Below are 12,076 nucleotides of genomic sequence, written 5' to 3'. Positions count from 1 at the left end.
GCGGGCCTGGGTTTGACAGCCAGAGAATGGCGCCTGGCGCGCCCCAGTGTCCAGAGGCATCAGGTGGTGTTAGACGAGGCGCTCCCAGTCCCAGGGCCTGCGCCCTTGTAGGGGCCCAGAGCAGGGCCTTGGAAGAGGAGGCCTTTCTTTCCCTCTCGCATGTTCAGTCCTTCTGATCTGAAATATCCTTCTGTCCTGGGTTTTTCTCCTCCTCACATGTCTCTAGGGCTCTTCATGAAGCCTTCCCTATTTTTCGAAAAAAGTTTCTCTTTGTTTGAATGTTTTGTTTCTGTTGCCCACAACTAACTGTTTTATCGCCTAGTTTGGGAGGGTATTTCCTCTTCTTTCTCTCCTGAATTCCTGCTTCCCAGCCTCCCCTGTCAGTGAGATTCCTTCCTCTTCTCCAGAGGGAAACTCCCCTCCTTTTTTTTCCCTTGGTCATCATGGCACGTTACCATTGGGATTTGAGGTGCTGCTGTTTTTCTGCAGAAGTGAGCTGTGTCTGCACTATCAGTCCTGCCCCCACACCAGCTCTCTCCTAAACCTTACAGAAAAATAAATAAATAAAGTGGATTTATTTTATTTTGTTACTTTTAAATGGTTTATTTTTTTAAATAATCCTAAATGAAGTTTGAATGTAATACAAAATATGTTAAGGCCTGAATTACTTATAATATCTCAAACATTTTAAATAAAAATATATACACTGAACCCACAAACCTCTATCAGAAACTTTTAATTACAGACTGCACACTTTTTATAAAAAGAGAGAATTGGGTGGGTGGGGGGGGGGGAGAGAAGAGGATGACCTGATTTTTGAGGCCAACTTCATAAATATGGCTCAATAGATAAGTGGTTGATCCTGTTGCCGGTCCATCAGCAGTATACGATATTCACCATTTTAAACCAATTACAAATGTAGAATATTAAATTGTGTAGCTGCTTCAATAAATGCACGTGGTTACAGTATCTGTTCCTAGATGGTAAGAAGCTGTATCAAACCTACTGCAAAGGCTTTACAGAGTTGTAAATCTACATGCTTTAATAGGTATATCAACCTATAAGCAAGCATTAGTCTTTAGGAAATAACTAAAGTACAAAAAGGAAAAGTTGATTAAAACTGATGTTTTAAATCAAGGCTTTCCTCCTAGTGAGTAAAACAATTATTTAAATTAGTCCAGCTTGCCCCCTTTGTTCTGGGAGGCCAAAAGAGTTTATTGTCACTGTTGCTTACGGTTCAAGAGGAACAGACTTGGACATCATCCAGGGGCATTGTTGAATTGAGAAAATATGTATTCGAGACAGTAGTTTATGAGAAGACCTCTCATCCAGCATTTTAATAATTTTTATTGTCATAATTTTCTATTTAAAACAATTCTTTATTCTGGGGGAAGCTGGCTTTATAAAGAAAAATGAAATTAAATCCAGAGTGAACAAATTAAAAAACAAAAACAAAACCATGAAGTAGTCTCTGCTTTTTTACTTAATTATTATAAGTGTTATGTGAAAGAGCAGTTAGTTTATGTATTTAATAATACAGTTCAGATAAATGGGAAGGAAGAAGAAGGGTTGTGAGTATTTAGCTATTGCTATATTTGTTTGATTTTTTTTTTTCTTCCCCTTGGGAAATATTATTCACGTTAATAAAATTGTTCCTATAAGTCTTCAGTTAATGTTGTGAGAGGCCTGGTCTCCAAATATAAAGTTGTGCCTGTTTAAAGATTTTCTGTTAAATTGATACAGTTTAGCATATGGGGAACACCTAAGTAAAAGTTGAAAGGGGTTTAAACTCTCGTATCCTGACATACAATTTCACTAACTTCACTAAATTATTGTAACGTTGTAGTATCTTTAGTTAAACTAGTTCAATTCTGTGTGTACTGAAGCTTTTAAGTAGGTAAAATGTGCTTATGTGTTGATGTTAAGAGCAGCCATCCTGTAGATTTAGGCAACAGAAGCATTGATTTTTAGCCTGACGTAACCTTGGTCACTGCAGCCCGCCCAGGTTTCTATTAATAGTAGAGAGACTCAAGTGTGGAACTTGCTTCCAAACTTTATCTGCCATTTGCCTGGCTCAGATGAAATTTTGTCTAGTTACTATATGGAAAAGACAGAATTATTGGTATAATTTTTCTGTGACTTGATCTCCCATGTTCTGAATTTTTATTTAATAGTTGACACTGAGAAATATTTTCTAGTATAGTTTCTTAACTAAGTGTTCGGTAACTAATTTATTGGAAAGAAAATCAGTCTCACCATCTAGTGTGTACTCTTTTTCTTCAAGGAGCTAATGGGGAACCTAGCATGCTGTGATATAAAAGTATGTATCTAAATCAGTGGTTTTTGACTTTTTTAGGCTCGAGGCATCCCTCAATAGATCCAAGGCAACCCCTTGGAAAATTACAGCTCCTAGCTTTCACTTGTTTTTTTAATTGGAAATAATAGTACAGTGCTTTTGAGTACAAGAGGTCAGAATGTCTTAACAGTAAGAGTTCCTGTTTGAAACCTCTGGGTTTATTCTATAAATCATGTTTGCACACCTAACAGTGTACAATTGTGTGGTACCCTTGGAAGGCTCCTCAGGCACCCTTATCTAAATGCTTCCATAATGCTTTTACTTCAGCTTGTAACCAACTTCCTAAGATATCAGTATAGCATATACTTGCAAAGTTTATTCAGGCTTCTTTGCAACAATGCAGTATCTCTAGTATAGCATACAGCTGCTGATTATGTTTCAAATGGATTGCTGAGTTGTGAATTATGTTAGATTATATGATGTTGTACAAACAAACCTTTAAATTCTTAGGCAGTTTTCAGCATTTCTCATCTCTGCTACAACCTGTTAAGCAATATCCATTGCACATGTAATTCTGATATTACACCTTGGACTTGAGAAATTACCAACAGTATACTCCACTTACTTGCTTATCAGATAAGTGCATAATTTCCTTAACTGAATAACAACAGTGGCAGTCTCAATTTGTTGCCTAATGCTTATATCCTAACAAATTCAAGTTCCTGCACATCAGTTAAGTGCCTAAGCCACTTAAGCACAACAGGATCTCTTAGCCCCACTGTCTGTTTTGTAACTTAATTGTCCTCTGACTGCATAGTTGTTTCTAGTCTGTTTCAGCACTCAGTTTCCAGATTTCTAAAGCAGCTTTGAACTGACTAGGTCCTGTCCATTTCAAGATTCCTGAGAAAGGCATAAGGTTAGAGAAACAAGGTAACCAGTCTTAATGAAACCATGAAAAGCTTTTCCTGAAATTGGGCTTTGTTTATATTGACTCAGTGTAAGTGCATAGTCTGGGTATATGCATAGTCTTTTTCAGTCCCAAAACTATGCCCTTGAACAGTGTAGGTTGTTTGAAATTTTACTTGGACACCTGCTTTCTAGACTAGAAGACTAAAGCTGGTAATTAGAGTTGTGCTTTATTGTATGTTAAGAGCTAGTGACCTGTCTCCAGACTAAAATGTTTTGTTGCTTACAGTTAGACATCTTAGAGAAGAGCGTAAGTAAAACGTTTTAACTATACAAAAAAAAAAAAAAGAATAAGGAAGGGGGAGGGGTTTGAAGAAAAACTAAATAAAAAATAGAGTATTTAAATATCCTCACAGTTCAGTATTATAGATGAGCCCCATCTTGTTAAAAACTGGTCTACACAAAGCTGAGTTAAGGAAATACAGACTTCAGTAACTGTCAAGTTGACTGGGTGATTGTTACTTCCAGTGAAGAGATTCCTTACTTGCTGATGAAATGATCGAAAATGGCAGGAGGGCTTTCAAGGCTTCTGAAATTAAATGGAGTTTTTTCTCTTTGGGAAGAGAGCAAGGAATTAATTAATTTTTGCTTATAGTAAGCCTTTTTTTCCCCATTGGCTTAGTCAATATTGCTTGAATGAAAAGGTAGTTTCTTTTTTTTCTTTTTCTGTGAGTCGTCAGAAAAATAGTTCCACGATTCTTTTTAAATTAGCAGTGGTTGTTGTGGGGGTGTGTGTGTGTGTGAACTGTGCTGGCCCATAGTTCCAACACAGGCTTGATCTATAGCACCCCATTAGTTTTGTCTTATCATTCCTAGTTGTAAGATGGAACATGACCCTACACCTTGTTCCAGGCTTCAGATTTCATTTTAGAAGTAACTTGAAATAATACTCTCACCTTATCCTCAATTCATAGAATCATAGAAGTAGGGTCGGAAGGGACCTTGTAGATCTTTAAGTCCGACCCCTTGCCTGGGCTGGAGGGAAATTGGGCTCAAGTGACCCCAGCCAGGTAGGCATCGACCCGCTTCTTAAAGACCCCCCCGGGTAGGAGCCAGCACCACTTCCCTTGGAAGTCGGTTCCAGATCCTAGCTGCCCTAACTGAAGTAGTTCCTACGGGTGTCTAATCTAAACCTACTCTCCAACAACTTGTGGCTGTTATTCCTTGTTATCCCGGGGGGCGCTAGGGGAAACAAGGTCTCCCCCAAACCTTTCTGGTCCCCCCTAGTGAGTTTATAGACGGTCACAAGATCCCCCCTCAGCCTTCTCTTGTGAAGGCTGAACAGGTTCAGGTCCTGTAGCCTCTCATTGTAGGGTCTGCCCTGCTGTCCCTGGATCATGTGAGTGGCCCTCCTCTGGACCATCTCAATGTTGTCCACATCCCTCTTGAAGTGGGGCACCCAGAACTGGACACAGTACTCCAGCTGTGGCCTGTCCAGTGTCGCGTAGAGGGGGAGGATCACCTCCTTGGCCCTACTCGAGATGCACCTGTGGATGCACGATAGGATCCGGTTAGCCCTGCTGACCATGACCTCGCATTGTCGGCCCATGTTCACCTTGGAGTCAGTGATGACTCCAAGATCCCTTTCTGCTTCCATGCTCTCAAGAGGGGAGTTTCCCATCTTATAAGTGTGCTGCTGGTTACTACTGCCCAAGTGCAGCACCCTGCACTTGTCAGTATTGAAACGCATCCTGTTTTTGTTAGCCCACCCTTGCAACCTATCCAGGTCTTTCTGCAGTCTTTCCCTCCCTACTAGCGTGCCCACGTCACCCCAAATTTTGGTATCATCAGCAAATTTAAACAGGTCGCTTTTCACCCCATCGTCCAAATCGCTGATAAAGAAATTGAACAGTGTGGGCCCAAGGACCGAGTCCTGGGGGACTCCGCTGCCCACTTCCCCTCAGGTCGAATATGACCCGTCCACCATCACCCTCTGAGTACGACCCTTCAGCCAATTAGCAATCCATCTGACCGTGTAGGCATCGATGCCACAGTCGCCTAGTTTTTTAATGGGCATGGGGTGGGAGACAGTGTCAAAGGCCTTGCTGAAGTCCAGAAAGACTACATCCATGGCGACACCTGCATCCAATGCTTTTGTGACTTGATCGTAAAAGGCAATCAGGTTGGTCTGACACGACCTTCCCCTAATGAAACCATGCTGGTTGCCCCTGAGCATCATCCCCAATGCTGGCCCATCACAGATGTGCTCCTTGATGATCTTCTCCAAGAGTTTCCCCAGGATTGAGGTAAGACTGACGGGCCTATATTTGCCGGGGTCCTCCCTCCTCCCTTTCTTAAAGATGGGGACCACATTGGCTATCTTCCAATCATCTGGCACCTGGCCTGAGCACCACAGGCCCTCACAAAGCTGTGCCAAGGGCCCAGCAATAACCCCTGCTAGCTCCCTCAACACCCTGGGGTGGAGAGCATCTGGACCTGCTGACTTGAACACGTCCAGCCCCTCCAGAAGCACTCTAACCCGGTCCTCCTCAACTTTAGGTCTTGAGGTGTTCCCCTTGAGTCCATCTTGAAACATGGTGGGGAAGTCCCGGTCCCTGCACAAGAAAACGGAGGTGAAGAATTTGTTAAAGGTGTCTGCCTTCTCCTCTGGCGCAACCACCACATTGTCCAGTGCATCTTGCAGGGGCCCCACATTTCCCGGTGCCGCCTTCATCCTCTCTATATATTTGAAAAAGGACTTTTTATTATCTTTGATCTTGGATGCTAGTCCTAGCTCTGTGTCCGCCTTAGCTTTCCTAACAGCCCCCCTACAGGCCCAAGCAGTGGAGGTATACTCTTCTTTGGAGATAGCCTCCCCCTTCCACCGGGTGTACGCCACCTTTTTGGCAACCAGGCATTCCTGGACTTCCCTGGTGAGCCAGGGAGGCTTTCGGGCACTCTTGACCCCCTTGCTTTTTGTTGGGATTGTCACCCCTTGGACCCCAAGTATCGTCTTCTTAAGGAGCGACCACTCATCTTGGGCACTGAGTTCCCCTGCCCTCGAGAACCCCAGTGCCTCTCCCACCAATCTCAACTCGTTGAAGTTGGCCCTCTTGAAGTCTAGGGGTACCACCTTGCTGCAGGCCCTTGACACCCTGCGCTGGATGATGAATTCCAGCAAGCGATGATCGTGATCACCCAGGTGGTCAAGGACCTGGAGCCCCCTTACCAGATCATCGCCTTTGGCCAGGACCAGGTCCAACAGGGCATTTCATCTGGTGGGACTGTACACCTCCTGTGTTAGGTGGAGGTCCTGTATCTCGGCCAGGAACCTCCTGGAATGGTCCAACCTGGCTGACTGCTCCTCCCAGCAGATGTCCGGGTAATTTGGATCACCCGTGACAAATACATCCCTTGCCTTAAGTGCCTCTGCAAGCTGGCCCGAAAATTCCTGGTCCAGCTCCTCCCCTTGGTTGGGGGGTCTGTAGTAGACCCCCACCATTAAATCCCTCTCCCCACAACCCCCTTGTATCTTGACCCAGAGCACTTCAGCTTGCCCCTCCTCTGACCCCGTTTTGCTAGCAGAAGATGTGTATTGCTCTTTGACATAGAGCGCCACACCCCCTCCCTTCCTACCTTCTCTATCCTGCCTGTAGAGCCTATAGCCCCTAATACTAACTGCCCGGTCCTGGGATGAATCCCACCATGTTTCTGTAAGCCCCACTATGTCTGGGTTTGAACTGGCTATTCTGAGGGCAAGTTCCTCCTGTTTGTTCCCCATACTCCGAGCATTGGTATTACAGGCATTTAAGGCCTTGCATAGCTGTGCTTGCCACCCCCCGATTAGGAAGACTATCCATACCCCTGTTTCTTACTTGGGCACTCCTTGCATGTGTCACCTGTCTTGCTCGGGTGGCGTCTCCTCGTCTTCCTGCAGCCCCCTCCCTCGGCGAGGCTAGTTTTCCACCGGCGAGGCTAACTAAGCCTCTGGTTTGCAAACTTATGTCCCAGGCCCCTACAACTCTTCTCTCCTTTCTAACAGAAAGAGTTCCCCATCGTCTGCTGCAGGATAAGGTGTTTGCAACTGTTACCATGGCAGACTATAAACCTTGAGGGTTTAAGATTTGCCTGACCTACATTAGACTTGTTTCCCTGTTCACGGGTATAGGCCAGTGGTTCTGAACTTTTTTAGACTGCAGACTGAAAGTCACTTTGGATCAGCATAATGCGGACCAGCAGCCAACCTTTTTTTTTATAAAGTGTTGTCTACTGGTCCGCAATATGCCGGTCACTTCCAGACTTTCAGTCCAGCAGCCAACTGGGCTGCGGCCTGAGGGTTGGGAACCTCTGGTATAGGCCATACTTTTTCTTCTGTGGGAAAGCCCTCGTCCCTAGTAAGTGTTTGCCATGTAAATTCCTCTTATCAAGGACTTGCAAGTTGGTAGGTTTATGGCTAAAAACATACCTAGGTCAAGCAGTTGATGCCTGTTGCTTCAGACCTGGAGGTTTCACCTACCTCCAAGGAACCCAAAGGGCCATCCTCAGCTTGTGTGCTGGTATCACATCCTGGAATATAACAACAGAAAGAATGTAAACAAGAAAACTTGAAAGAGATACTGGTCGCATTGTCCTGGGAGCTGCTAACATCACCAATCACTGTCTCAGTGTTGAAGCTAGGTATCATTTTGGTATCTAGTTCTCTTCTGACTCTGGCATCCTCATTGTTGGAACCAGTGCTAGTGCCCTAATACAAAGGTAGGGCTGAAAGGAACAGCTTACAAGGAAATAGGGGAAGTGACATTAGACTTGTAAGTTTAGGTGGCTAAGGGTTTGCCTACACTGGGAAATTAATACCCAGTAAGTTAGAATGTGAATTTGCACCATACTAGTTGCTCTGCACTTAACTGTTTATGTTAACACTTTTGGTTCACAAACAGTGTGAGGTTGTTTCGTTTGTTTTGTAAACCAAGTATGTAAAGTCAAGTTATCTTACATTTTAGTAACTGCTTCAGAAAAATAAGTCTCAAATCTTTTGCCAAATGAGTAGTGCTATGTAAATTGTTAGCACTGACTGCAGGGCTGCTTACAGGTCTGAAGTAAAAAAGATGGGAATGACATTGAGATGACTAGTTGCAACATGGTCAGTACTTACAGCAAAACTATGCCAACAAGACTATACTGTATCTAGTGAGAACTATCATCTCCAGCATCTTGTGCCAGATATTTTCCATTCATCTGAGGAGATTTGTAGATTCATAGAAGTAGGGTTAGAAGGGACCTTGTAGATCATCAAGTCCAACCCCCTGCCCTGGACAGGAGAGAAAACCGGGCTCAAATGACCCCAGCCAGGTAGACATCAAGCCTCCTCTTAAAGACCCCTAGGGTAGGAGCCATCACCACTTCCCTTGGAAGTTGGTTCCAGATCCTAGCCGCCCTGACTATGAAGTAGTGCCTTCGGATGTCTAGTCTAAACCTACTCTCTAACAATTTGTGGCCGTTATTCCTTGTTACCCCGGGGCGTGCTAGGGGGAACAGGGTCTCTCCCAAACCCTGCTGGTCCCCCCTGTTGAGTTTATAGACAGCCACCAGGTCCCTTGTGAAGGCTGAACAGTTTAAGGTCCTGTAGCCTCTCTTTGTAGGGTCTGCCCTGGTGTCCCCGGATCAGGCTCCCTGATGACTTTGCTACCTAGACCATCAACACTGCAGTTAGATGTCACCTGGGAGCACTGATAGAGCAATCATGACTCAGTCTTGTTGCCTGATGGGAGAGTTGCATTAACTGATGCCTTTAAAGCAGGGGTTATCAATCCCTGGGCCACAGCCCGGTGCTGGGTCGCCGCAGGTTGGCTGCTGGTCCGCAACAGGGTCGGCTGCCGGAGCGGAAGTGGCTGCAGACGGGCAAACCACAGCCCCCCGAAGCCAGGCATCTAGTTCATCTAGCAGAGAGTCTGAATATTGAAACAATTGTTTTAGAAGAGAAACCACACAAGCGTTTTGAAATTCTGACAGCACAGTTCTATAAATTAAGGGATAGTGAAAGTGGTCAAAGGGTCTAGTTTTCTTCCTTTTACCCAGGCTACATTTGGCAGGAAGAGGAGTGATATCAGGACCCTTGAAAACAACTTAGAGTCTACTTACACTTGTTCAAGGCCAGGATCGTTGGTAATGGCAATAGTGAAGAAAACACCAAAATTGACAAGAAACGTACCTGTTAAATTTTTTTCAATGATTGTCTTACCCATCTCAATGCATCTATATGTGACAAATTATCCAGCTTTATTCACCAAATACAAGTCTTTCTTCTACATCAGGAAATCACCCTTATTGTCAAAAGTGTTACATGATGCCATGGAATTAGCCCTGGAATCCCTGACTAACCACGTATATATTCTGCCATCACATTTAGGATGATAGGACTTGTTTTGTTTATCCTGTCTCTTTCGACTGAAGACTGGTTCATAATTTACCATTTACAAGTTGTTTGCTTACACTGTTGCCCTATTCCTGCCACATAAGAAGTACGTGAAATTCACAGTGGGAGCTCAACACTGTCAGTGTAAAGTCCTACCCAGTACCAAGAGTATTCACAAATTGTCTTGTGGTTGTGCTATTCCCCATAAGAGGCAGAGAATTAACATCTGGTATTTAGAGGGAGATCTCAAGATGCAGCAAAGAGCTTTAAGTACATTTTGTCCTATTTTGTAGCCTGAGCTGTGTTCCTCTCATTTTTCAGGTGATGGAACAAAGCAGTTGTGATTGGGCACATTTACCTTTTCTGATCTGGAGTCAAGGGTTCCAGTCACTACAGGCATTCTTCCTTTCAACAGACATTAACCAGACTTACCTTGTGGATTTATCTGGCAGTGTTGGGTTTTATGTCAGTATGCCTGGATATGGTGCCACTTGTGAGACTTCACCTATGTTTCTTCAAATTCTGGGCCCATGGGCAGTATTTGGCCTGCCAGGCCATTCTATCTGACTTGCAAGGCCCCTCTAAAACACTAGTACGAGTCCACAGCTACCCCTCTGAAGCTAGTGGGAGGTGTGGGCTTTCAGAGGTCGTGTACCATCAGGATGGGCTGGGACAGCTCTGTGCTTCCACTTCCATGGGGCTCCCTGCATGCTAGCCGGGAGCAGCAGGGAGCCATGTGTGACTGGACCAGCCAGGCTTTGTGCTGCTCCTGGCATTCTATCCGGGAGCTATGTGCTGGGCTGGCTCTGTGCCTCCACATGTGTCTCTCCACTGGAATGCTGAGCATCCCATATAGAGGCATGGAGCCAGCCTGGCCTGATGGTATGCAGCTCCCCACGGCTCCTGGCACTCCAGCTGGGAGCTCTGCGCCATTGGGCTGGGATGGATCTGTGCCAGCACTTGGGGCTCCCAGCACTGAAGCTGGGACAGCATACCTTTGTGCCAGGTTGGGTCAGGCTGCCTCCATGCCAGCACGTGGGGCTTCTGGTACTGCAGGTTGGATCTGTTCGCCATTGGGCCAGGCCCACTCTGCCACCATGTGTGGCTGGAGCACTGGGAGTCCATTGTGGTGGCATGGAGCCGGCCTGGCTTGAAGGCGCGTGACTCCCCACAGCACCTGGCAGTCTAGCAGGGAGTGGTGTGCCTTAGGGCTGGGCTGGCTCTGTGCCACCACATGGGGCTTCTGGCACTTCAGCTGGGAGCTGTGTGCCACTGGGCTGGGACAACTGGCTCCATGCTGCTCCATTCAGCACTGGGACTCAACCAGAGCCACTGCGGGGGGGCTTCGCCTGCTGCAGGCCATGGGAGCCTGCTGCTCCTTCTGACAGTGTGGGCTGTGTGCCATGCGGGGGAGCTTGTAGGGGGCCCACACGCACAGCACCCACCATGGCCACACCTACACTTCCCCACACCCCATCATAAACCTTATAACTCCTCCTCACACCCCAACCACACCCCACACAATCCCCCATATACTCCCCACACACAAATATACAAGATTAAGACTTCATTTTGAGCTATTATGCTATTGACTATATATATACTATGCAAACACACAAATCAGGACAATTAAAAAAAATGTTATAATGTTGGATTTTTAGTATATGATTTGCTTTTTCTGGTTCCAGGATGCCCCGGAGTATTTCAGGGGAGCAGGGGACAGATTTTTGGTGACAAAGGTCAGGGGTTGGGACTTCAGCCCCAAGATGGCAACCAGAGGGTGAGGCCACCTGTCAAGGGGTGGCAGGGCTATCCTTGTGGCCCTTGACAGCTCACCAAAAGTCATTAAGTGGACCCCCCAGCTGAAATAATTGACCACCCATGGTCTATACTCTGCCAGACATCAAATAGATAAGATTTCAGTGACCCAGCAAAGAAGATTTAATGGTGAAACTCAACAAATATACAGGAAGAGGAGTTCTTTTCAGTACCCTCCCAACAAAGAGATTGATCATAGTTGTCTAGGGTAAAGGCTGGGGAGTTCGTTGGACCACCACACATTTCAAGGGTTTGGCACCCTGGACATTGTGATGCTTCAGGAGGAATTCAGGGACATCAGACTGGTCTGAATGGTTTTGAAGGTGGGGGGGGGGGGTGATATAGTCAGTATGGATCCCATAAACCCATCTTGCTTTTTAAAGCTCTCCAGAACTTTGAATAGTGAGGGAATAAAGAAAATATCATAGCAACTCTATCCTTTATGTCAGTGGTAGTCAATCTTGTAGCACTGTGGGCCAGATTAGTGGTGCACAGCTGGCCTGCAGGCTAGACTGGGGCCCATGCTGCTTCTGTTTGGCCCTGTACAACCTTGCCCACCTGCACCAGGCCCCAGAGCCCTATTTTTCCCCCACGTGGAGGGATCAGACTCTTTTTTTGCTTTGCATGCCCAATCCAGCATGCAG

General features: G+C 45.7%; 1 protein-coding gene across 1 annotated transcript in view; it reads left to right on the top strand.

Annotated features, from left to right (window-relative positions):
• Positions 1–12,076, top strand: part of UBR3 (ubiquitin protein ligase E3 component n-recognin 3) — a 276,834-nt gene that overhangs the window by 841 nt on the left and 263,917 nt on the right. The window lies entirely within an intron of this gene.

The sequence above is a fragment of the Alligator mississippiensis genome, chromosome 4, assembly GCF_030867095.1.
Source record: "Alligator mississippiensis isolate rAllMis1 chromosome 4, rAllMis1, whole genome shotgun sequence".
NCBI lineage: Eukaryota > Metazoa > Chordata > Crocodylia > Alligatoridae > Alligator > Alligator mississippiensis.
The sequence above is the reverse complement of the archived record's forward strand: the minus strand, read 5'-3'. Positions and strand labels throughout refer to the sequence as shown.